General features: G+C 37.9%; 1 long non-coding RNA gene across 1 annotated transcript in view; it reads left to right on the forward strand.

Moving 5' to 3' along the window:
* The window catches only part of LOC309655042, a 305,351-nt gene that overhangs the window by 273,815 nt on the left and 7,143 nt on the right, over window positions 1-24,393 (forward strand). The gene's annotated exons all lie outside the window — the stretch shown is intronic.

The following is a 24,393-nucleotide window of genomic DNA, read 5'->3' on the forward strand; positions in this document are numbered from 1 at the left end:
TGATCTCCCTGTGCTATGCAGCTGCTTCCCACTAGCTAGCTATTTTACATTTGGTAGTGTATATATGTCCATGCCACTCTCTCACTTCGTCCCAGCTTACCCTTCCCCCACCGTGTCCTCAAGTCCATTCTCTATGTCTGCGTCTTTATTCCTGTCCTGCCCCTAGGTTCTTCAGAACCATTTTTTTTTTTAAGATTCCATATATATGTGTTAGTATACAGTATTTGTTTTTCTTTTTCGGACTTACTTCACTCTGTATGATAGTCTCTAGGTCCATCCACCTCACTCCACATAACTCAATTTCATTTCTTTTTATGGCTGAGTAATATTGCATTGTATATATGTGCCACATCTTCTTTATGCATTCATCTGTCGATGGAAACATAGGTTGCTGCCATGTCCTGGCTATTGTAAATAGAGCTGCAGTGGACATTGTGGTACATGACACTTTTTAAATTATGGTTTTCACAGGGTATATGCCCAGTAGTGGGATTGCTGGGTCGTATGGTAGTTCTATTTTTAGTTTTTTAAGGAACCTCCATAGTGTTCTCCAGAGTGGCTGTATCAATTTACATTCCCACCAACAGTACAAGAGGGTTCCCTTTTCTCAACGCCCTCTACAGCATTTATTGTTTGTAGATTTTTTTGGTGATGGCCATTCTAACCTGTGTGAGGTGATACCTCATTGTAGTTTTGATTTGCATTTCTCGAATGATGAGTGATGTTGAACATCCTTTCATGTGTTTGTTGGGACTCTGTATATCTTAGTTGGAGAAATGTCTCTTTAGGTCTTTGGCCCATTTTTGGATTGGGTTGTTTGTTTTTTTGATATTGAGCTGCATGAGCTGCTTGTATATTTTGGAGATTAATCCTTTGTCAGTTGCTTCGTTTGCAAATATTTTCTCCCATTCTAAGGGTTGTCTTTTCGTCTTGTTTATGGTTTCCTTTGCTGTGCAAAAGCTTTTAAGTTTCATTAGGTCCCATTTGTTTATTTTTGTTTTTATTTCCATTACTCTAGGAGGTGGGTCAAAAAGGATCTTGCTGTGATGTATGTCATAGAGTGTTCTGCCTGTGTTTTCCTCTAAGAGTTTGATAGTGTCTGGCCTTACATTTAGGTCTTTAATCCATTTTGAGTTTATTTTTGTGTATGATGTTAAGGAGTGTTCTAATTTTCATTCTTTTACATGTAGCTGTCCAATTTTCCCAGCACCACTATTGAAGAGGCTGTCTTTTCTCCATTGTATATTCTTGCCTCCTTTATAAAAGATAAGGTGACCATTTATGTGTGGGTTTATCTCTGGGCTTTCTATCCTGTTCCATTGATCTATATTTCTCTTTTTGTGCCAGTGCCATACTGTCTTGATTACTGTAGTTTTGTAGTATAGTCTGAAGTCAGGGAGCCTGATTCCTCCAGCTCCATTTTTCTTTCTCAAGATTGCTTTGGCTATTCGGGGTCTTTTGTGTTTCCATGCAAATAGTGCAATTTTTTGTTCTGTTTCTATGAAAAATGCCACTGGTTGTTTGATGGGGATTGCAGTGAATCTGTAGATTACTTTGGGTAGTATAGTCATTTTCATGATGTTGATTATTCCAATCCAAGAACATGGTATATCTCTCCATCCGTTTGGATCACCTTTAATTTGGATCATCTTTAATTTCTTTCATCAGTGTCTTATACTTTTCTGCATACAGGTCTTTTGTCTCCTTAGGTAGGTTTATTCCTAGGTATTTTATTCTTTTTGTTGCAGTGGTAAATGGGAGTGTTTCCTTAATTTCTCTTTCAAATTGTTCATCATTAGTGTATAGGAATGCAAGAGATTTCTGTGCATTAATTTTGTATCCTGCTACTTTACCAAATTCATTGATTAGCTCTAGTAGTTTCCTGGTAGAGTCTTTAGGATTCTCTATGTATAGTATCATGTCATCTGAGAACAGTGACACTTTTACTTCTTCTTTTCCAATTTGGATTCCTTTTATTTCTTTTTCTTCTCTGACTGCTGTGGCTAAAACTTCCAAAACTATGTTGAATAATAGTGGTGAGAGTGGGCAACCTTGTCTTGTTCCTGAATCTTAGAGGAAATGGTTTCAGTTTTTCATCATTGACAATGATGTTGGCTGTGGGTTTGTCATATATGGTCTTTATTATGTTGAGGTAAGTTCCCTCTATGTCCACTTTCTGGAGGGTTTTTATCATAAATGGGTGTTGAATTTTGTTGAAAGCTTTTTCTGCTTCTATTGAATTGATCATATGGTTTTTATTCTTAAATTTGTTAATACGGTTTATCACATTGTTTGATTTGTGTATATTGAAGAATCCTTGAATTGCTGGGATAAACCCCACTTGATCATGGTGTATGATCCTTTTAATGTGCTGTTGGATTCTGTTTGCTAGTATTTTGTTGAGGATTTTTGCATCTAGGTACGTTCATCAGTGATATTGGCCTGTAGTTTTCCTTCTTTGTGACATCTTTGTCTGGTTTTGGTATCAGGGTGATGGTGGCCTCATGGAATGAGTTTGGGAGTGTTCCTCCCTCTGCTATATTTTGGAAGAGTTTAAGAAGGATAGGTGTTAGCTCTTCTCTAAATGTTTGATAGAATTCACCTGTGAAGCCATCTAGTTGACTTTTGTTTGTTGGAAGATTTTTAATCACAGTTTCTATTTCAGTGCTTGTTATGAGTCTGTTTATATTTTCTATGTCTTCCGGGTTCAGTGTCAGATGGTTGTGCTTTTCTAAGAATTTGTCCATTTCTTCCAGGTTGTGCATTTTATTGGCATATAGTTGCTTGTAGTAATCTCTCATGATCCTTTGTATTTCTGCAGTGTCTTTGTACTTCTCCTTTTTCATTTCTAATTCTGTTGATTTGAGTCTTCTCTCTTTCTTTCTTGATGAGTCTGGCTAGGCATTTATCCATTTTGTTTATCTTCTCAAACAACCAGCTTTTAGTTTTATTGATCTTGGCTATCATTTCCTTCATTTCTTTTTCATTTATTTCTGATCTGATCTTTATGATTTCTTTCCGTCTGCTAACTCTGGGGGTTTTTTGTTCTTCTTTCTCTAATTGCTTTAGATGTAAGGTTAGGTTGTTTATTTGAGATGTTTCTTGTTTCTTTTGGTAGAATTGTATTGCCATAAGCTTCCCTCTTAGAACTGCTTTTGCTGCATCCCATAGGTTTTGGATCGTCGTGTTTTCACTGTCATTTTTTTCTAGGTAGTTTTTGATTTCCTCTTGGATTTTTTCAGTGATCTCTTGGTTATTTAGTAGTGTATTGTTTAGCCTCCATGTGTTTGTATTTTTTACAGTTTTCTTCCTGTAATTGATATCTAATCTCATAGCATTGTGGTCAGAAAAGATACTGGATATGATTTCAATTTTCTTAAATTTACCAAGGCTTGATTTGTGACCCAAGATGTGGTCTATCCTGGAGAATGTTCCATGAGCACTTGAGAAGAAAGTGTATTCTGTTGTTTTTGGATGGACTGTCCTATAGATATCAATTAAGTCCATCTTGTTTAATGTGTCATTTAAAGCTTGTGTTTCCTTAGTTACTTTCAATTTGGATGATCCGTCCATTGGTGAAAGTGGGGTGTTATAGTCCCCTACTATTATTTTGTTATTGTTGATTTCCCCTTTTATGGCTGTTAGCATTTGCCTTATGTATTGAGGTACCCCTGTGATGAGTGCATAAATATTTACAATTGTTATATCTTCTTCTTGGATTGATCCCTTGATCATCATATAGTGTTCTTCTTTGTCTCTTGTAATAGTCTTTATTTTAAAGTCTGTTTTGTCTGATATGAGAATTGCTACTCCAGCTTTCTTTTGATTTCCATTTGCATGGAATATCTTTTTCCATCCCCTCACCTTCCGTCTGTATGTGTCCCTAGGTCTGAAGTGGGTCTCTTGAAGACAGCATATATACGGGTGTTGTTTTTCTATCCATTCAGCCAGTCTTTGTCTTTTGGTTGGAGCATCTAATCCATTTACATTTAAGGTAATTATCGATATGTATGTTCCTTTAACCATTTTTTCAATTGTTTTGGGTTTGTTATTGTAGGTCTTTTCCTTCTCTTGTGTTCCCTTGCTACAGAAGTTCCTTTAGCATTTGTTGTAGAGCTGGTTTGGTGGTGCTGAATTCTCTTACCTTTTGCTTGTCTGTAATGGTTTTAATTTCTCCATCGAATCTGAAAGAGATCCTTGCTGGGTAGAGTAATCTTGGTTGTAGGTTTTTCCCTTTCATCACTTTAAATATGTCCTGCCACAGCCTTCTGGCTTGCAGAGTTTCTGCTGAGAAATCAGCTGTTAACCTTATGGGGATTCCCTGGTATGTTATTTGTTGCTTTTCCCTTGCTGCTTTTAATATTTTTTCTTTGTATTTAATTGTTGATAGTTTGATTAATGTGTCTTGGTGTGTTTCTCTTTGCGTTTATCCTGTATGGTACTCTCTGTGCTTCCTAGACTTGATTGACTTATTTTCTTTCCCATATTATGGAAGTTTTCAACTATAATCTCTTCAAATATTTCTCAGCCCCTTTATTTTCTCTTGTCCTTCTGGGACCCCTGTAATTCGAATGTTGTTGCATTTAATGTTGTCCCTGAGCTCTCTGAGACTGCCCTCAATTCTTTTCATTCTTTTCTCTTTATTTTTCTCTATGGTAGTTATTTTCACTATTTTATCTTCCAGGTCACTTATCCGTTCTTCTGCTTCAGTTATTATGCTATTGATTCCTTCTTGGGAATTTTAAATTTCATTAATGTGTTGTTCATCACTGTTTGTTTGCTCTTTAGTCTTCTAGGTCCTTGTTAAATGTTTCTTGTATTTTCTCCATTCTATTTCCAAGATTTTGGATCATCTTTACTATCATCACTCTGAATTCTTTTTCAGGTAGACTGCCTATTTCCTCTTCATTTGTTTGGTCTGGTGTGTTTTTACCTTGCTCCTTCATCTGGTGTGTATTTCTCTGTCTTCTCATTTTGCTTAATGTTCTGCATTTGGGGTCTCCTTTTCGCAGGCTGCAGGTTTGTAATTCCCATTGTTTTTGATGTCTGTCCCCAGTGGGTAAGGTTGGTTCAAGGGGTTGTGTAGCATTCCTGGTGGAGGGGACTGGTGCCTGTGTTTTGGTGAATGAGGTTGGATTTTATCTTTCTGGTGGGCAGGACCACATCCAGTGGTTTGTTTTGGGGTGTCTGTGAACTTATGATTTTAGGCAGCCTCTCTGCTAATGGGGTGTGTTTGTGTTCCTGTCTTGCTAGTTGTTTGGCATGGGGTGTCCATCACTGTAGCTTGCTGGTCGTTGAATGGAGCCGGGTCTTAGCGTTGAGATGGAGATCTCTGGGAGAGCTTTCGCCATTTGATATTATGTGGGGCCAGGAGATCTCTGGTGGACCAATGTACTGAACTCGGCTCTCCCACCTAAGAGGCTCAGGCCTGACACCCGTCTGGAGCACCAAGACCCTGTCAGCCACACAGCTCAGAAGAAAAGGGAGGAAAAAAAAGAAAGAAAGAATAAATAATAAAATAAAGATATTAAAATAAAAAAATTTATTAACAATAAAAAAATTTTAGAAAGAAAGAAGAAAGCAACCAAACCAATAAACAAATCCACCAATGATAACAAGTGTTAAAAAGTATACTAAAAGAAAAAAAATAGAACCCTAGGACAAGTGGTAAAAACAAAGCTATACAGACAAAATCATACAAAGAAGCTTACATATACACTCTCACAAAAAGAGAAAAATGAAAAAATATGTATAGCAGAATAACTGAGGCAGAAGAACGGATAAGTGACCTGGAACACAGAATGGTGGAATTCACTGCTGCGGAACAGACTAAAGAAAAAAGAATGAAAAGAAATGAAGACAGCCTAAGAGACCTCTGGGACAACATTAAACGCAACAACATTCGCATTATAGGGGTCCCAGAAGGAGAAGAGAGAGAGAAAGGACCAGAGAAAATATTTGAAGAGATTATAGTCGAAAACTTCCCTAACATGGGAAAGGAAATAGCCACCCAAGTCCAGGAAGCGCAGAGAGTCCCATACAGAATAAACCCAAGGAGAAACACGCCGAGACACATAGTAATCAAAGTGGCAAAAATTAAAGACAAAGAAAAATTATTGAAAGCAGCAAGGGAAAAACGACAAATAACATACAAGGGAACTCCCATAAGGTTAACAGCTGATTTCTCAGCAGAAACTCTGCAAGCCAGAAGGGAGTGGCATGATATACTTAAAGTGATGAAAGGGAAGAACCTACAACCAAGATTACTCTACCCGGCAAGGATCTCATTTAGATTTGATGGAGAAATCAAAAGCTTTACAGACAAGCAAAAGCTAAGAGAATTCAGCACCACCAAACCAGCTCTACAACAAATGCTAAAGGAACTTCTCTAAGTGGGAAACACAAGAGAAGAAAAGGACCTACAAAAACAAACCCAAAACAATTAAGAAAATGGTCATAGGAACATACATATCAATAATTACCTTAAACGTGAATGGATTAAACGCCCCAACCAAAAGACATAGACTGGCTGAATGGATACAAAAACAAGACCCATATATATGCTGTCTACAAGAGACCCACTTTAGACCTAGGGACACATACAGACTGAAAGTTAGGGGATGGAAAAAGATACTCCATGCAAATGGAAATCAAAAGAAAGCTGGAGTAGCTATACTCATATCAGATAAAATAGACTTTAAAATAAAGAATGTTACAAGAGACAAGGAAGGACACTACATAATGATCCAGGGATCAATCCAAGAAGAAGATATAACAATTATAAATATATATGCACCCAACATAGGAGCACCTCAATACATAAGGCAACTGCTAACAGCTATAAAAGAGGAAATCGACAGTAACACAATAATAGTGGGGGACTTTAACACTTCACTTACACCAATGGACAGATCATCCAAAATGAAAATAAATAAGGGAACAGAAGCTTTAAATGACACAATAGACCAGATAGATTTAATTGATATATATAGGACATTCCATCCAAAAACAGCAGATTACACGTTCTTCTCAAGTGCGCACGGAACATTCTCCAGGATAGATCACATCTTGGGTCACAAATCAAGCCTCAGTAAATTTAAGAAAATTGAAATCATACCAAGCATCTTTTCTGACCACAACGCTATGAGATTAGAAATGAATTACAGGGAAAAAAACGTAAAAAAGACAAACACATGGAGGCTAAACAATACGTTACTAAATAACCAAGAGATCACTGAAGAAATCAAAGAGGAAATCAAAAAATACCTAGAGACAAATGACAATGAAAACACGACGACCCAAAACCTATGGGATGCAGCAAAAGCGGTTCTAAGAGGGAAGTTTATAGCTATACAAGCCTACCTAAAGAAACAAGAAAAATCTCAAGTAAACAATCTAACCTTACACCTAAAGGAACTAGAGAAAGAAGAACAAACAAAACCCAAAGTTAGCAGAAGGAAAGAAATCATAAAGATCAGAGCAGAAATAAATGAAATAGAAACAAAGAAAACAATAGCAAAGATCAATAAAACTAAAAGTTGGTTCTTTGAGAAGATAAACAAAATTGATAAGCCATTAGCCAGACTCATCAAGAAAAAGAGGGAGAGGACTCAAATCAATAAAATCAGAAATGAAAAAGGAGAAGTTACAACAGACACTGCAGAAATACAAAGCATCCTAAGAGACTACTACAAGCAACTTTATGCCCATAAAATGGACAACCTGGAAGAAATGGACAAATTTTTAGAAAGGTATAACCTTCCAAGACTGAACCAGGAAGAAACAGAAAATATGAACAGACCAATCACAAGTAATGAAATTGAAACTGTGATTAAAAATCTTCCAACAAACAAAAGTCCAGGACCAGATGGCTTCACAGGTGAATTCTATCAAACATTTAGAGAAGAGCTAACACCTATCCTTCTCAAACTCTGCCAAAAAATTGCAGACGAAGGAACACTTCCAAACTCATTCTATGAGGCCACCATCACCCTGATACCAAAACCAGACAAAGACACTACAAGAAAAGAAAATTACAGACCAATATCACTGATGAATATAGATGCAAAAATCCTCAACAAAATACTAGCAAACAGAATCCAACAACACATTAAAAGGATCATACACCACGATCAAGTGGGATTTATCCCAGGGATGCAAGGATTCTTCAATATACGCAAATCAATCAATGTGATACACCATATTAACAAATTGAAGAATAAAAACCATATGATCATCTCAATAGATGCAGAAAAAGCTTTTGACAAAATTCAACACCCATTTATGATAAAAACTCTCCAGAAAGTGGGCATAGAGGGAACCTACCTCAACATAATAAAGGCCATATATGACAAACCCACAGCAAACATCATTGTCAATGGTGAAAAACTGAAAGCATTTCCTCTAAGATCAGGAACGAGACAAGGATGTCCACTCTCACCACTATTATTCAACATAGTTCTGGAAGTCCTAGCCACGGCAATCAGAGAAGAAAAAGAAATAAAAGGAATACAAATTGGAAAAGAGGAAGTAAAACTGTCACTGTTTGCGGATGACATGATACTATACATAGAGAATCCTAAAACTGCCACCAGAAAACTGCTAGAGCTAATTAATGAATATGGTAAAGTTGCAGGATACAAAATTAATGCACAGAAATCTCTTGCATTCCTATACACTAATGATGAAAAATCTGAAAGAGAAAGTATGGAAACACTCCCATTTACCATTGCAACAAAAAGAATAAAATACCTAGGAATAAACCTACCTAGGGAAACAAAAGACCTGTATGCAGAAAACTATAAGACACTGATGAAAGAAATTAAAGATGATACCAACAGATGGAGAGATATACCATGTTCTTGGATTGGAAGAATCAATATTGGGAAAATGAGTATAATACCCAAAGCAATCTACAGATTCAATGCAATCCCTATCAAATTACCAATGGCATTTTTTATGGAGCTAGAACAAATCATCTTAAAATTTGTATGGAGACACAAAAGACCCCGAATAGCCAAAGCAGTCTTGAGGCAAAAAAATGGAGCTGGAGGAATCAGACTCCCTGACTTCAGACTATACTACAAAGCTACAGTAATCAAGACAATATGGTACTGGCACAAAAACAGAAACATAGATCAATGGAACAAGATAGAAAGCCCAGAGATTAACCCACGCACCTATGGTCAACTAATCTATGACAAAGGAGGCACAGATATACAATGGAGAAAAGACAGTCTCTTCAATAAGTGGTGCTGGGAAAACTGGACAGCTACATGTAAAAGAATGAAATTAGAATACTCCCTAACACCATACACAAAAATAAACTCAAAATGGATTAGAGACCTAAATATAAGACTGGACACTATAAAACTCTTAGAGGAAAACATAGGAAGAACACTCTTTGACATAAATCACAGCAAGATCTTTTTTGATCCACCTCCTAGAGTAATGGAAATAAAAACAAAAATAAACAAGTGGGACCTAATGAAACTTCAAAGCTTTTGCACAGCAAAGGAAACCATAAACAAGACGAAAAGACAACCCTCAGAATGGGAGAAAATATTTGCAAATGAATCAACGGACAAAGGATTAATCTCCAAAATATATAAACAGCTCATTCAGCTCAATATCAAAGAAACAAACACCCCAATCCAAAAATGGGCAGAAGACCTAAATAGACATTTCTCCAAAGAAGACATACAGACGGCCACGAAGCACATGAAAAGATGCTCAACATCACTAATTATTAGAGAAATGCAAATCAAAACTACAATGAGGTATCACCTCACTCCTGTTAGAATGGGCATCATCAGAAAATCTACAAACAACAAATGCTGGAGAGGGTGTGGAGAAAAGGGAACCCTCTTGCACTGTTGGTGGGAATGTAAATTGATACAGCCACTATGGAGAACAATATGGAGGTTCCTTAAAAAACTAAAAATAGAATTACCATATGACCCAGCAATCCCACTACTGGGCATATACCCAGAGAAAACCGTAATTCAAAAAGACACATGCACCCGAATGTTCATTGCAGCACTATTTACAATAGCCAGGTCATGGAAGCAACCTAAATGCCCATCAACAGACGAATGGATAAAGAAGAAGTGGTACATATATACAATGGAATATTACTCAGCCATAAAAAGGAACGAAATTGAGTCATTTGTTGAGACGTGGATGGATCTAGAGACTGTCATACAGAGTGAAGTAAGTCAGAAAGAGAAAAACAAATATCATATATTAATGCATGTATGTGGAACCTAGAAAAATGGTACAGATGAGCCAGTTTGCAGGGCAGAAGTTGAGACACTGATGTAGAGAATGGACATATGGACACCAAGGGGGGAAAACTGCGGTGAGGTGGGGATGGTGGTGTGCTGAATTGGGCGATTGGGATTGACATGTATACACTGATGTGTATAAAATTGATGCCTAATAAGAACGTGCAGTATAAAAAAACAAACAAAACAACTAATACTAAACTTTCATTGGGTTATTTGTATGGAAATATGTTAATATAAATGTTTCAGACATTACATGAAATTTCTAAAAATCTTATATTTGTATTTGTATGGAAATATGTATGGAAATATGTTAATATAAATGTTTCAGACATTACATGAAATTTCTAAAAATCTTATATGTTCTGGTATAATGTTATAAGTCATAATCCTAGTTATTACTTTAAAATGTATATCTCAGAAATAACTAATTTTCTTGTCAACTGCATTATTATGAACTTTCATCAAATCTTTTACCGTGGTCATTTTTAAGTCTTTTGTCATTTACAGACAGTTCTGGGTGTACTCTGATGATTTTGCAAATATGTTCCTATAAAAGGGTTTCATCTTCAAGAAATTCATGGAAAAGACTTTGACAAGTACAGGTTTCTGGTAACTGACTGTACTGCTGAACTGAATGAATAAGCATTTTCAGAACTCTGATGAAAAACTGATGAACTCATAAAAGTGCTAAAAAAAGATCAAGATGAAAAAAAACAATTAATTACATGGGACTGAGTGAACTGATGAGGATGAGTATAATTTTTGTGACTTTCTGTCTGAATTTAAAAAAAAAAAAAATCCCACAAGGACTCAGAGGCAAAGAATATACAAATCAATTTTCAGTGCAAAGTAAAGGAGCGGTTACAGTGGAGGATTACTGGACTGAATGTCAACATTATGACATAGTATGAGTGTGTTTCATGTTTGGTAATTGCAATTATTGTTGCTTTTGTTGTGGTCATCCATGTACAATGCTTGGTGTCAGTCTATTTATCTCTTATAAAAATAAAATACAGTGTGTGTGTGTGAAAAAAAAAATGTATATATTAAAAAAAGAGAGCAACTAAATCAATAAATAAATCTACCAGTGATAATAAGCTCTAAATACTAAACCAAGATAAACATAAAACCAGAAACAAATTAGATGCAGAAAGCAAACCCCAAGTCTACAGTTGCTCCCAAAGGCCACTGCCTCAATTTTGGGATGATTCGTTGTCTATTCAGGTATTCCACAGATGCAGGGTACATCAAGTCGATTGTGGAGATTTAATCTGCTGCTCCTGAGGGTGCTGGGAGAGATTTCCCTTTCTCTTCTTTGTTCGCACAGCTCCTGAGGGTCAGGTTTGGATTTGGCCCTGCCTCTGCGTGTAGGTCTCCTGAGGGCGTCTGTTCTTCACCCAGACAGGATGGGTTTAAAGGAGCAGCTGATTAGGGGGCTCTGGCTCACTGAGGCTGGAGGGAGGGAGGGGTATGGAATGCGGGGCGACTCTGCGGTGGCAGACGCCAGCGTGACGTTGTAACAGCCTGAGGCGCGCCGTGTGTTCTCCCGGGGAAGTTGTCCCTGGATCACGGGACCCTGGCAGTGGCGGGCTGCACAGACTCCCGGGAGGGGAGGTGTGGATAGTGACCTGTGCTTGCACACAGGATTCTTGGCGGCTGCAGCAGCAGCCTTAGCATTTCATGCCCGCACCCTGAAACAATGGTCTCTTGCCTCTTAGGCAGGTCCAGACTTTTTCCCGGACTCCCTCCCGGCTAGCTGTGGCGCACTAGCCCCCTTCAGGCTGTGTTCACGCAGCCAACTGCAGTCCTCTCCCTGGGATCTGACCTCTGAAGAAGCCGGAGCCTCAGCTCCCAGCCCCCACCCGCCCTGGCAGGTGAGTCAGTAAGTCTCTCGGGCTGGTGAGTGTTGGTCAGCACCAATCTTCTGTGTGGGAATCTCTCTGCTTTTCCCTCTCCACCCCTGTTGCTGCACTCTCCTCTGTGGCTCCAAAACTTCCCGCCATCACCCCCTGTCTCCGCCAGTGAAGGGGCTTCCTAGTGTGTGGAAACTTTTCCTCCTTCACAGCTCCCTCCCTGAGGTGCAGGTCCTGTCCCTATTCTTTTGTCTCGGTTTTTTTCTTTTTTCTTTTGCCCTACCCAGGTACATGGGGAGTTTCTTGCCTTTTGGGAAGTCTGAGGTCTTCTGCCAGCATTCAGTAGGTGTTCTGTAGGAGTTGTTCCCCGTGTAGATATATTTTTGATGTATTTGTGGAGAGAAAGATTATCTCCACGTCTTACTACTACTCCGCCATCTTGAAGGTCACTCCGCCATCTTCAAGGTCCCCCTGCCATTGCCTTTTGATGGAATGGCCCACCTAGGATACTTTCTTGTACAGCTTCTTTGCTATTGTCACTTCTGACTTGGTTTGCCATACTTCCATGTTGGTGTGTTGGTCTAATTTCTAATGAGTATACCCTCAATGATCCAGATTATCCATATAGAGTTCTTTGAGCACCCTAGGTTGCAGGACTTAAGTATCATGTATGAAGTACTAGTCAGAAAACTGGAATTAGGGTGCCTAAGTTGTAATCCTGGTTCTACTACCACGTTGTATTACACTGAATAATTACTAAATATTTCTAAGCCTCAATTTCATAATCTGTAGGGTGATGGCAATAATAACATTGACTTCATAGGATTTTTCAAGGTTGTATAGAGTGATGAGTGTAATTTATGCAGGGCAGTATGATCATTGTATGTTAGCTATGGGGGTGGGGGGAAGCACATATTATTACAGCTATTCTAGTAAAGCCCTAAATTTCAGTAGAAATTTACCTGATCGGGGATGTCCTCTTCTTTGGGCTTATGCCCTCAGTTTTGGATCAACTTTCTTTTTTCCTGGACACTGTCCTAGAAATAGCTCTCCCTTAGTGCTCAATATGGAATGTAGCTTATTGGCTTCTCAAAGATCATGTATTAAAGGAAGACTTCCTTTCACTGCAAAGCTGACATCTTGTCCCTGCTGGAGTGAGCTTTTGTGCAGTACTAATCAAGGGTCATTGACTTGGTCTTTCCTGACACTCTGAATAAATAAATATTGTCTTCAAACCTTAAGATTATAAAGGGATCCCCCTCCCCCCATAAAACGAATTGTATGTCTCTCTTGAAACTGTCAAAATTTTCCTTAGTTCTTCGTTCATGCCAGAGAGGCACTGGGGCTCATTATGCAAATTTAAATGACTTATACACAACCCAAATCACCTTAGGTTATACTAATGAGTTCTAGATAAGAAAGAATGGACATAAAACTGCATCAAGGGTATTTAGGAATAACTGCCCAACTGAAAGAATAATGAGATACATTGTATGGGAAAACTATGGAGAGATTTTTAAAGTAATGTGTCACACCTTCAAACATTTTGAAAAATAGGTTCACCTGCTAATGTGTAACACATCTGAACTATGTGTGTGAGCAAGAAGCCCTTCAAATATTAAGCCAGGGGGTGGTCTTGGTTAGAAGAGGGGATTTTGTCAGCACCAGTCTTGAGGGCAAGGGAGGCCCATTCTACCCCTAAACCTACAAAGTTGGTGACTAGAGATGTCAGTGAAATGATTTCACTGTACTTAACAGGGATGAGAACTGCTAAAAGCTTTGACTCTTCCCGGACCATATAACTCTTCACCAAACCTATGAGCCACCACCCCACATGGGACTTCAGACCTAAATGAAAGTATTCAGTTGTCAAAAAAGCATGAGGAGCATTGCTAAATTTACAATTAAAAAAAAAAAAAAAAAAACAGATTTTTCAGAACCCTGCCCCTTCAGGAATTCTCAGTTTGGGGATCTACTTTAATGCCCTTTTCAGAGTTTATCAGGAAGGTTTCAATTTCTAAGGGAAAAAAATACATTTTAGATAGTTCAAGTAGAAAGAAATTTATTATTGAATGAAGTTTGAGCAGAAATGGTGTTAAATCACTTAAAACTAGTTCAGAGGAGAAAGAAACAAACTCTAGGCTCTTTCCAGGAATGGCTCCCGAGGCCACACTGAGGAACTGGGTCACCAGAATCCTATTGCTTCTACCACAGTGAGACAGTTGTAGAATCAGGAAAACGTTCAGAACAACTTCTCAGTCCAGGATGACACTGCCTCGGCCACAGTCCACTCTAAATGTATGACCAAGTCCTACCTCTGTCCTCATCTGACTCCACATCAGGACTCAAAGGAGGGAATCTGATTGGCAGGACCTAAAGCACGCCTGGGAGCCCAAGCTGCAAGGAGAGTGCTAAAAATGGAGATTTTAACTTCTCAAGCTCTGTATACTAGGAGGCCATCACAGTGTATACTGAATGAATGAGCAAGTTCATAGTCTCTGCCAAACTGCCATTGAAAATCCCAGATGGTCCTGATCGTACAGAGTCGATTCCAGGAAACAAGTAAGGGAGTGAAACTCACATATCTTGAGGGAAGGAAATGGTGTTGGGAAGAAATAGGCCCATGAACATCTGAGGGGAAGGTCTCTCTCCACATGTGGACGTGTAGAGGAGTACAGAAATCATCCTTTTTGTTTGGCAATGTCTGCTTCTCTCTGAGTTTGTCCTATTACCAATTTTGTGGTGGTGTGTTTTTTTTTTTTTGGAGTGATTGTTATGGCTGAGAAAGATGAATTTAACTGTCATCCCTACCAATAGCGGCCTTCTTGGTGTGCCAGTATCGAGAAAGTTGTCTTTATAAGGGATTCTTTCAGAGGTATTTTCAGGAAAGCGTGGTTAAGCACAGGAAGAGGGGGCAGCAGGGGGCTCTGAGGATAAGCACTATAACCCTGTGACTGTTTCTACCCATTTTAATATTAAATGAAACGAATCAATGTTATAATAGAAACAGATAGCTAAAGAGCATCAAATAAGTTTGTAATTATACTAAGAAGAACTAATATTTAAAACAATAAAGCAGTAGAGAAATGTGAAGGTTTCATTCTAAGGCCAGCTCATAAGGTAAAAATTGTGTAGTCAAATTAAACCTTGAATTTCTAAATCACCTATAAAATAGTGTGTGGCATATTTGTATGCAGACCTAGAGTGGAGTTCTTATGAACCCTATGATTCACATCACTGAGCTAGCCCAGAAGAAGAAATAAAAGAAAAGGCTATAATATTCAGATGTCTGGGCATTCCAACTACTTCCCTTTGGAAAAACGAGCAAATGCTATGAAGTGAATGGGGGTTAAATGGAGAACTTTAAAAAGTTCCTGTTGAAGGGATTCCTCAGATTGTTGATTTTTATTAAGAACATTAATTGTAATTCACGTTACTGTTATTATGATGACTAATCAATACAGAAGAGTTAAATCATAGAAAGGGCACAAAATCAGCTCTAAAATTATCATGTGCTTATGGAAACAACTATTTAGAATAGAGATGAAACTTTAAAAGTTTGAATATTATTCCTGATTCTATCATTAATAATAACCTTAGAACAAGACATTCCGTTTTCCATTAATCTTAGTTTTTCTTCTGAGAAATAAGGTAATAGCCATAGCTTCCATTACCTAATATTAGAGTGAATTTTCTAACCTTCCTGCCTGTAAGACCTTCTCCAGTCTGGCCATTTCACCAGGCTGCTCCTCATCCTTTAGTACTTATTTTGGCCCTTACTCCTTCAGGTGATTTCCCATCTGAACTGATCCTGTAGGACAGACTATAATTACCTCTATTAAAGTTTGAACTGTTTACTTTAATTGTTCACCTTTTGTTTAACTTCAGTCTAGAAAGTTCCTTGTGATTATTAGCTGTTTCCCCACTGCTGAGTACAATGCTTGGTTAATTATAAATGCTCAGTAAGCATATGCTCAAGGAATAGAAGCTAAAACAATAGAATCTTAGGAATGAAAGGGAATAATTTTTAAATTTCTGATTCAGTGTTGGCATCTCTTTATAATAGTCTTGATATATAGATTCCAGGCTTTTATATTTAATAAAATGAAAGCCTACGTTCTTATACAACTTGTATTGTTACTTTATCCTTAAATTAAATGAATAGTGCCTGCCTCTAACTTCAAAAAGTGTTTATCCAGGGTCTTACTGAGCATATTTTAGTTCTATTCTAGTTAAGGTAGGACCTTGTCCCTGACTTCAAGAAGCTCCTAAGTTAGTAGTAAAAACAGACATGAAGACAAGTAATTATAACATTTATATTTACCAAGCATGATATCATTAAGAAGTGAAGGTCTGTGTTGTGAGACCAAGGCTTGCCTAAATATATGACTTCCAGTGACACACTGAGTGATGACTAGTACATTCTGTAGAAATTTCTACCAGATGGCATTCCAGATGTATCACAGAGGAATAAAAATCATGACAGTGCTTATTATGTGCTAGGCACTATTCTAAGAAATTTTCACTATGAAATCCATTTAGTACTGACATACCACTGCGAGGTTGGTACTGGGACACAGAGAGGCTAAGAAACATGCCCAGAGTCCCACAGCTGGCGACAGTCTGGCTCCTGAGTTTGCATTCTTCACCACCACACCGCACTGCAGGAGAGAAGCGTTTTCCCATGGAAGCTTCATAAAAGGACGGGTCATTTGCCTGAATTCTATTAGGCAAAAGCAAAGTAGAAAAACAATATCTGGAACTAAATAAATATAGACTCGTGTGTGTGTGTGTGTGTGTGTGTGTGTGTGTGTGTGTATGTGCGTATATATATATATATATGTATGTATATATATATAGAGAGAGAGAGAGAGATTAGTGTTAGTATTATACCATTTAGTGATTAATATAAGAATTTTTCCAACAGTATAACTCCATTTATACCCCTTCCTTCCTTTATATTCTCGTTAGGATAGCATATATATATATATATATATATATATATATATATATATATATATATATATATATATATAATTTCTCTGGATTATTTATTGATCACAATTTTTTAAACCCCTGCCTGCTAATGCTTACATATGGTTCTTCTGTAGGTCTTTTTTTTTTTTTTTTTTTTTTTTTTTTTACAGACTGATTTTTCTCATTGTATATCTCCGTTTTCCAAAAAAAATTATGGATTATATTTGTTGAGACTCTGGGTTGTATTACCTTTCTCTGCGGAATCAGAAAGTTTTTATTCTTATAAGCAGTTAAATTGCTGCAAATCTGCTTGGACTGGTAGAAGCTTGGTTTTTAAACGTCGTTAAGGTGGGTCTATTTTAGTTTTGTCCTTAATCCTAGTGTAAATAGCTTAGTCCTTGAGTAGTACTCCTAAACCTTGTAGTGTTTCAATAAAAAGCCGAAAACCTTTATCAACCTCTCTAACTTGATGAGACCCCAGTTCCTACTTCAGTGTAGTGGGCAGCTCTGAAATCCCCATTAGCTCCCTCAGCTTTAAATTGCTGTTACCCTGAGCTCCTGGGTGCCTTGCCTCACATAGACACCATTCAAGGTTTGAAGAATTTGAAGGGAGTTTATATGCCAATTTTGGGGCTTCTCCCTCTGTGGTTTCATTCTTTTAAAGTACCCCCCACCCCCACCTCTCAATTCCCAGCCTCTCTGCATCCTGAGACTTTATCTTCTTGTACATCAGACTAATTACACTGTTTCTTTTTGCCTGATCTTATCCATCCATGGCTGGGAGAACTAGGGGTTTCCTTCAGAGGAAAAGCTGTATTACCTCGGTCTCACCCATGTGGTTTCCTTCTGTAATGAGTTGAGCCCCCTCGAGTTTCCACCTGATTTGGTCACTCTCCAGTACCTTCAGACATCTTTTTAAAGATAATTGTTATCAGCAGGAGAAGTAATCCAATATAAGCCACTCCGCAATTACTGAAAGTCAGAACCCAAAGATATATTTTAAAACATGAATTTATTTTTATCTAAAAAAAGAATTCTATTTGTAAGTAACAGAAGTAGAATGGCACAGTGGAAAGATCTGGCTCTGAATCACTGTTCAAACTTGGATGACATCTGTGACTGCAGGTGAGTTGCTTCATCTGTAAGCTTCATGTTCCTCCTCCCTAAAAATGGCCCTTTTCCTTGGAATGCTGTGATTCTCAAAATCATTAGTTCCTTAGCTCAGCCCTCAAATGAAGAAGACTGAATTTAATATGAACACTACTGGGGAGAAGAGAGCCCTAAGAGTTAGTACAGATCCCTAGATTGTCTAAAGAAACTGAGAGAGGCATGTGTACTATAAGAGTCTGATTCGTTAAGTTCTAGAAATAACACTATATAGCCTTATTTCTCATTTCTTGGTTTTGACCTTACCTCCTTCATGGGAAGGGGGAGGGGAGAGATCAAGGTAAAAGTTGCCTTCCCCAATTATTTTTTTTCCCCCAATAATTTTTAACAGCAAATAAAGATGATGCTGCCCGTGTATCTGCTCTCATTTTCACTAAGTCCTCTTTGAGAAATAAGTCAGAGAGATAGAAATTGGTGGTTTTTCAGGAAAGCATAAGCCACAAAGAATATTATGACAGTGAGAGGTTTAATAAAAGGGAGAATTATTTTTCTGTTTGGGTATATCATGAATGATTGTTTGATTGATTAAAGCGAATAATTATGCCATGTGACTCCTCTTTTGGTCAAAAAGTTATTTTCCAACTCGTGTATTATGGTATTTTGTTAATCCTCTTCACTTGTTCCCTTGAATTAGCCATCTAGTCAACTATTAGAAAATAGTTTTAACAGCCTTTCATATACATTAATCATATTTACTGCTAGGAGAAAAGGCTACTTGTGAAATGTTGGATGGTAAAGCTTATAAACCAGAATTTGGGTTTGTGATCAAATTCACATTCCTAAAATTGAGACCTTCCAGTCCATGATTTTATTTTTATTTTATTTTTTTACCTTTAAACAAAGTAGACCTGAAAATAAAATTGAAAAATAGTGGGAACAAAGCGTGTAAGTTTCCATCCTTATATTTAGGATTTATGCTTAAGTTTGGGCAGGAAGAGGTAAGAGGACCATGTCAGGGAGTCCTGGAGTGATGACACTCCTGCACTACAGGAGGATTTTTTTCCTCCTTTTATTAATTAAAGAAAGAAAATAGCAATAGTACTTCTCAAAAATCTTTCCAGATAAATGACTATCCTAAATAAATTACAAAATATTGTGTAGAAAGGAAGGTACGTCAGGCAGAAGAAATATGCATATGGAAAAAATAGGGAGGAAGGAAAAGAATAAAGAATAGAGAACCCTGGGATGATACAACTACTGTGACACCAAGAAGGTGACATGTCATTGTATCATGAGACAAGGTTATGTCAGAGAAAAACAATAGTCTTTGTTATCAGACAGCTGGGTGTGAATCTTGATTCTGCCTCATTCTTGGTGTAATTATGGAAATTATTTCCAAGGTTTAGTCTTTTCATCTATAAAAATGGAAATCATATCCAAAAGCCTAATATATTTCAAAGTTATCATTAGGGTTAAATTAGTTAACGATGTGAAAATATGTGCCACAATATCATATGGTGGAATCTTAGTGGGTAGAGTACAGATGAGTGGATCAAATCAGTGGGCCAAACTTCCAAATTCACTTTTGTTTAGACATATCTTCTTGGTACTTTTGTTTTTCTTTTTAAAGAAAAGCAGACCACCCCATAACCCCCCAAAATATTTTTGACTCCACTGTCTATATAAAAGAATTTCTTTTGTGTCCAATATGTAATTATCCTGCACAGTACAGATATATCACTAAAGTTATTTCAGCATTTTATGTTTTTCAATAAACAAGTTCAAATTTCCATTTCTAAATTTTAAAGAGCAGGTTGAAAACCTACTGTTGCAAAAGATATTTCTGAAATTGTGTGTTCCAAAAAGGGTCAGAGCTAAAGAGATAGCTACTGCTCTTAGTGTTCAAATCCTAAATGATATTCCAGGTGCTGAAACAATACATGAGCTAATTCATCCACCCATCCCTTTGATCAAAGCACCAGAAGGGTTAGCAGTAATGTTCGCTTGAGATGACCTCATGTAGCCACATGGGTCACCTTTTCTTTAGCTACATTTTACTGAACATTTATTGACCTTATCCACATTACCTTATATAATTGGCAGCAATCCTCTAAGGATGGTACTATTTTCTCTTCTTCATAAGTGAGGCAGCTGAGATTCAGTAAGTTTTCCCAAAGTCATAGGACCAGCAAGAGATAAAGGTAGATTCAGAATCAAACCTCTTGCTCATCAAAGCTCCACTGTTGCATTCATCCTCCCCAAGTGGATGATCACAGAAATCTCAATCGTTTCTCTTGGGTAAGGAGATCAGAGTAATACACACTGTATTTGGTCCAACTGTCCCACCCTGACCCTTTCAAAATTTTGTAAGTTGGAAGTATATGAAACAGAACACAGAGTCATTGGTTGAGAAAGTAAGCCACAAAGTGACAGCCTCCTGAGTGCATGAGTGACTGTGTGGTCACCTGGGTACATCAAGACAGCTTCCAACTATGGTGCTTTGGCCCTGCTCATTGTTTGTGAGATAATTGTGTGTATGTACTAACCTCAGGTGTGTTTGTTTCTGCACACAGACTCCCCTGCTGCCCAACTTCTTTTCTCTAAATGCCACCTGAACAGGTTGACTAAAACCCTGAATCTCTGAGAGTTCCCCAGTGTCAGTAGTGTGAGGGTCCTCAAAGTTTGTGGTCTGTGAGTGTCTCTTGAGCACATTAACCAGAGAAAGGTTTTGTCCACATCGTTAAACAAATGATTTCAAAGATGACTTTTCTCTAGGCAATTAATGGTCATAATAGATACCAGGTAAGTTTTTCAGAGGGAAGAGGAATTGCAGTCTGAATGCTGGGGAAATACTGTCTGTGTCTGTGTAAATGAATATATTCTGCCTGCATCATGCCCTTAGCCTTTCAGCAGGTTTTCCTCCCCATTCTTTGTGACCCCATTTCCCATGTATTTCTTGAAAATTTCACGTCATGATGTGTGATTTCAAAACCAAAGTAACACTGGACACCTCTATGTGGTTAATTGGCAGTAACTAGATTTTCATCAAAGGATGTTAGAGTAGATGAAACTAAGGAAATTGTCAATGACCTTATGAAATAACCATGAAGGAATCAGTACTGATAGTTAATGGTTTGTTTTATGTAGTGATCCAGTTTCATTCATTCATAGCTCAAATAAATATTTGCTGGGGATAAAACAGTGAATAAAACTATGCAGTTTTGCCCTCTCATGCTATTACAATGCATCAGGATACAACCATTAATAATACAGCACGCTCTGATAGCCCGTAAGAGGGGCATCTATTTCAAGAAGGATAAGGGGGGCTTTGGGTGGAGCTGGTGAAAATGGACTTAAAGGATGAATAGGGGATTTACTGAGAAGGAGGCAAGGGGAAGAAACACTATGAGGAGAAGACAGTGAGTTCAGCTTTGTACATGCTATCTTTAAGGTGTCTCAGATACATACTAATAGTAGCTAACGTTTCCATGGAGTGCTGATAACGTGTCAGACAAGTTTTAAATGTTGTCTCCAGTGTTCTCAACAGCCTGAGGAGGTAGATTTTTTTTTAAATCTTCTTTTTTACAACAAGGTTAAAATAAATATTTCTGACTCATTAATGTGTTGATGGTCATTGAAGCCATGGGAGGGTTTGAGGTTGCCGAAGAGATATGGAAGGTGGAGGAAGAAAGAGGGTTCATGAACTATCCTGAGGAACATCACAAAGTAGGCAGAGAATAAACAACTGAAAAGATGGAAGAAAAGCCAGGAGAGCACCATATCATGGAAACATGGAGAAAGTTCACCTAAGGAAGGCAGGAGTGGTCCTCCCTTCCAGAGGAGAAGTCAGGGCCTGTAAGTACTGAGTGTGGGGACAGGGAGGGGGCGCCATCTTGCAGGGAACCAAAGAGAGAACAGGAAGTAAGGAAGTAGGGCAATGGGGAGACTAGAATTCATTCAAACACCAGGCTGAAAGGAGAGAAGAGAGAGAAAGCACTCCAAAGTGGAACTTGAGCTTGGAGATTTTGTAGGTTTATAGACATGATACCTATAAAAAGGTACCTAGAGACTCTGAGGAGGGCGGGTGCTGAATCCATGCAGGATTATCTTGGGCTGGGAGGAGGGATGTTTCTTTCACACAGCAGGAAGGAAGGAGAGAACGTTGCCTCTGGATGTGGGTGGGTTTATATATGCTACATTCTCCACCATATTACACAATTAAACCAAGTAATGAACTAGTCACCCCAAACTACCCCAGTCCAACTGAGATTCCCAGACACACTGAGTTGTGTGTATTTGCCTCTTGTTTAGTCAGTCACATACTAGGTGGTATTTACTTTCAGTTGTAAAGACAGTTTTTAAAAATCAAGAGTGAGCATAAAATTAACATATTCCACCACTTCATTTATTCATTTTTTTTCTGATTTGGTCACCACTCTTTAACATTGGGAAATGCTGTCAGGACTTCCCATTAATCTGTTGAATTCAGAGAAGGGGGGTGGTGAAGTTTGGTGACTTCAATGTGGCTTTGAAACAAACCTGTCTACACCATCTTGGATCTTGTATTGGAATCCTTTTTTTTCAGCGTTGCTGAAGTTATTTTTGGAACATCATATGGATTTTTCATTGAAACATCTGTGTTAACTTTTATTATCCCTGGTCTGCTTTGTAATTTTGGAAACAGATATAAAGAACGAGCAATCCAAAGCACAGTAATATAGTGGGAAGCATCCTTCATAAGTCAATTGAGGAATTTAATAATCTCTTTAGAAATAAGCTCTGCAGCTATGAGAAAAATGTGTGGGTTAAAGGCCTTCCAATTAAGAAAGGTTTCTCTGTGGATTTATAGGCTGGTGGTTCACTCTTCCTGGTCGTGTTTCCATAGCAACTGTCAGGTAGATTTTCTGCTACTTGCTAGGAAGTTGGAAATGTTGAGTCTGGTTGAGCCTTTTCAATTCAGTGAAGCTTAAATGAAATTCTTTACAAGGAACTGGCATTTAGCCTGGGTCATTTATTCATACCTAGAAGGAAAAATCAATTATAGTAATCAAATGTGCAAATTTTTTTTATTGGGATTATTTTTGGTACATATTTTGTGCTGTAATCTATTTTTAATGCCAGGGTGCTAAAGGTTTGAAGGGCTGCAGCTGGCCTCTTCACTATCTGATGGCTTGTGGCTTTAATTACAGCCTAAGACATAGGAAGGCATGCCTTTTTCTGGTGTACTTTTGCAAGCTATAATCACCCCTGGTGATATTCAGACACAAACTAGTATCCAGGAGACTCATTAGGTGGAGACACCTATACCGCACAAAGTACAGTACACAAACTTTTATTCTTTTTTCTTGTCCTGTTGGTTATTCAAATAACAGCCAGGGAAATAAATAATTTATATGCCATTATTTAAACTTCCGGGGAGTACGGTATCTTCATTTTCCCTTCAGATTAAACCCACTTGGGTGTTGCTCACTGTGGTTCATATCAACCCACGCTGAGTGATGTCTGACAGCTCCATGTAGGATGGTGTCCTTTAATCTTTAAAAAAAAATATCAAGCATGTAGGTGGGCAAAGTGAGCACACATGCCATTGCTCCTTACATAACACACAGGATATGCCACGGAAAGGACAGACATCTATGGGACGTCACTTAGCGTGTTCTTTTGTTAGCATCTTTGCTCGCTGGCACAGAAACAGCAGCTTCTACAGGAAATAAGGCACAGTCCTTATTTCACACTGAGATTCTATTTATATACCAGCTCCCCTGTGGACATTTCTTATAAGATATATTATTTACCACAATGGCTTTGGATGCATATTTCAGTTCGTTTTGTCCCATCCCTCTTCTTTTCTTTTGTATTTGTACCCCACGCCTTCAACTATTTTATTGATAATTTATATAGTTTACAGTATAGAATTTTATTGATATTCTATACTACAGTGGATTATTGGTGAAAAATACAAGTCAAACGAAGAGAGAAAAAGAGAAAGAGGAAAAAGAGTTTTTCTTTCTTTTTTTTTTTTTTTAAATGTCTGAGCTGAAATGTCTTTTACTTACTTGCCTTGCCTTGTCTTATGTTCTTCCTTTTTGGTCTAGAAACTGTGCTTTCTTCTATTAAGCTAAATAAAAACTTTCTGAGAAGAGCAACTGGAGATGAAAGAAGCTCCC

Source organism: Balaenoptera physalus (assembly GCF_965194825.1).
Source record: "Balaenoptera physalus genome assembly, chromosome: 2".
In the NCBI taxonomy this organism is placed as follows: Eukaryota; Metazoa; Chordata; class Mammalia; order Artiodactyla; family Balaenopteridae; genus Balaenoptera; species Balaenoptera physalus.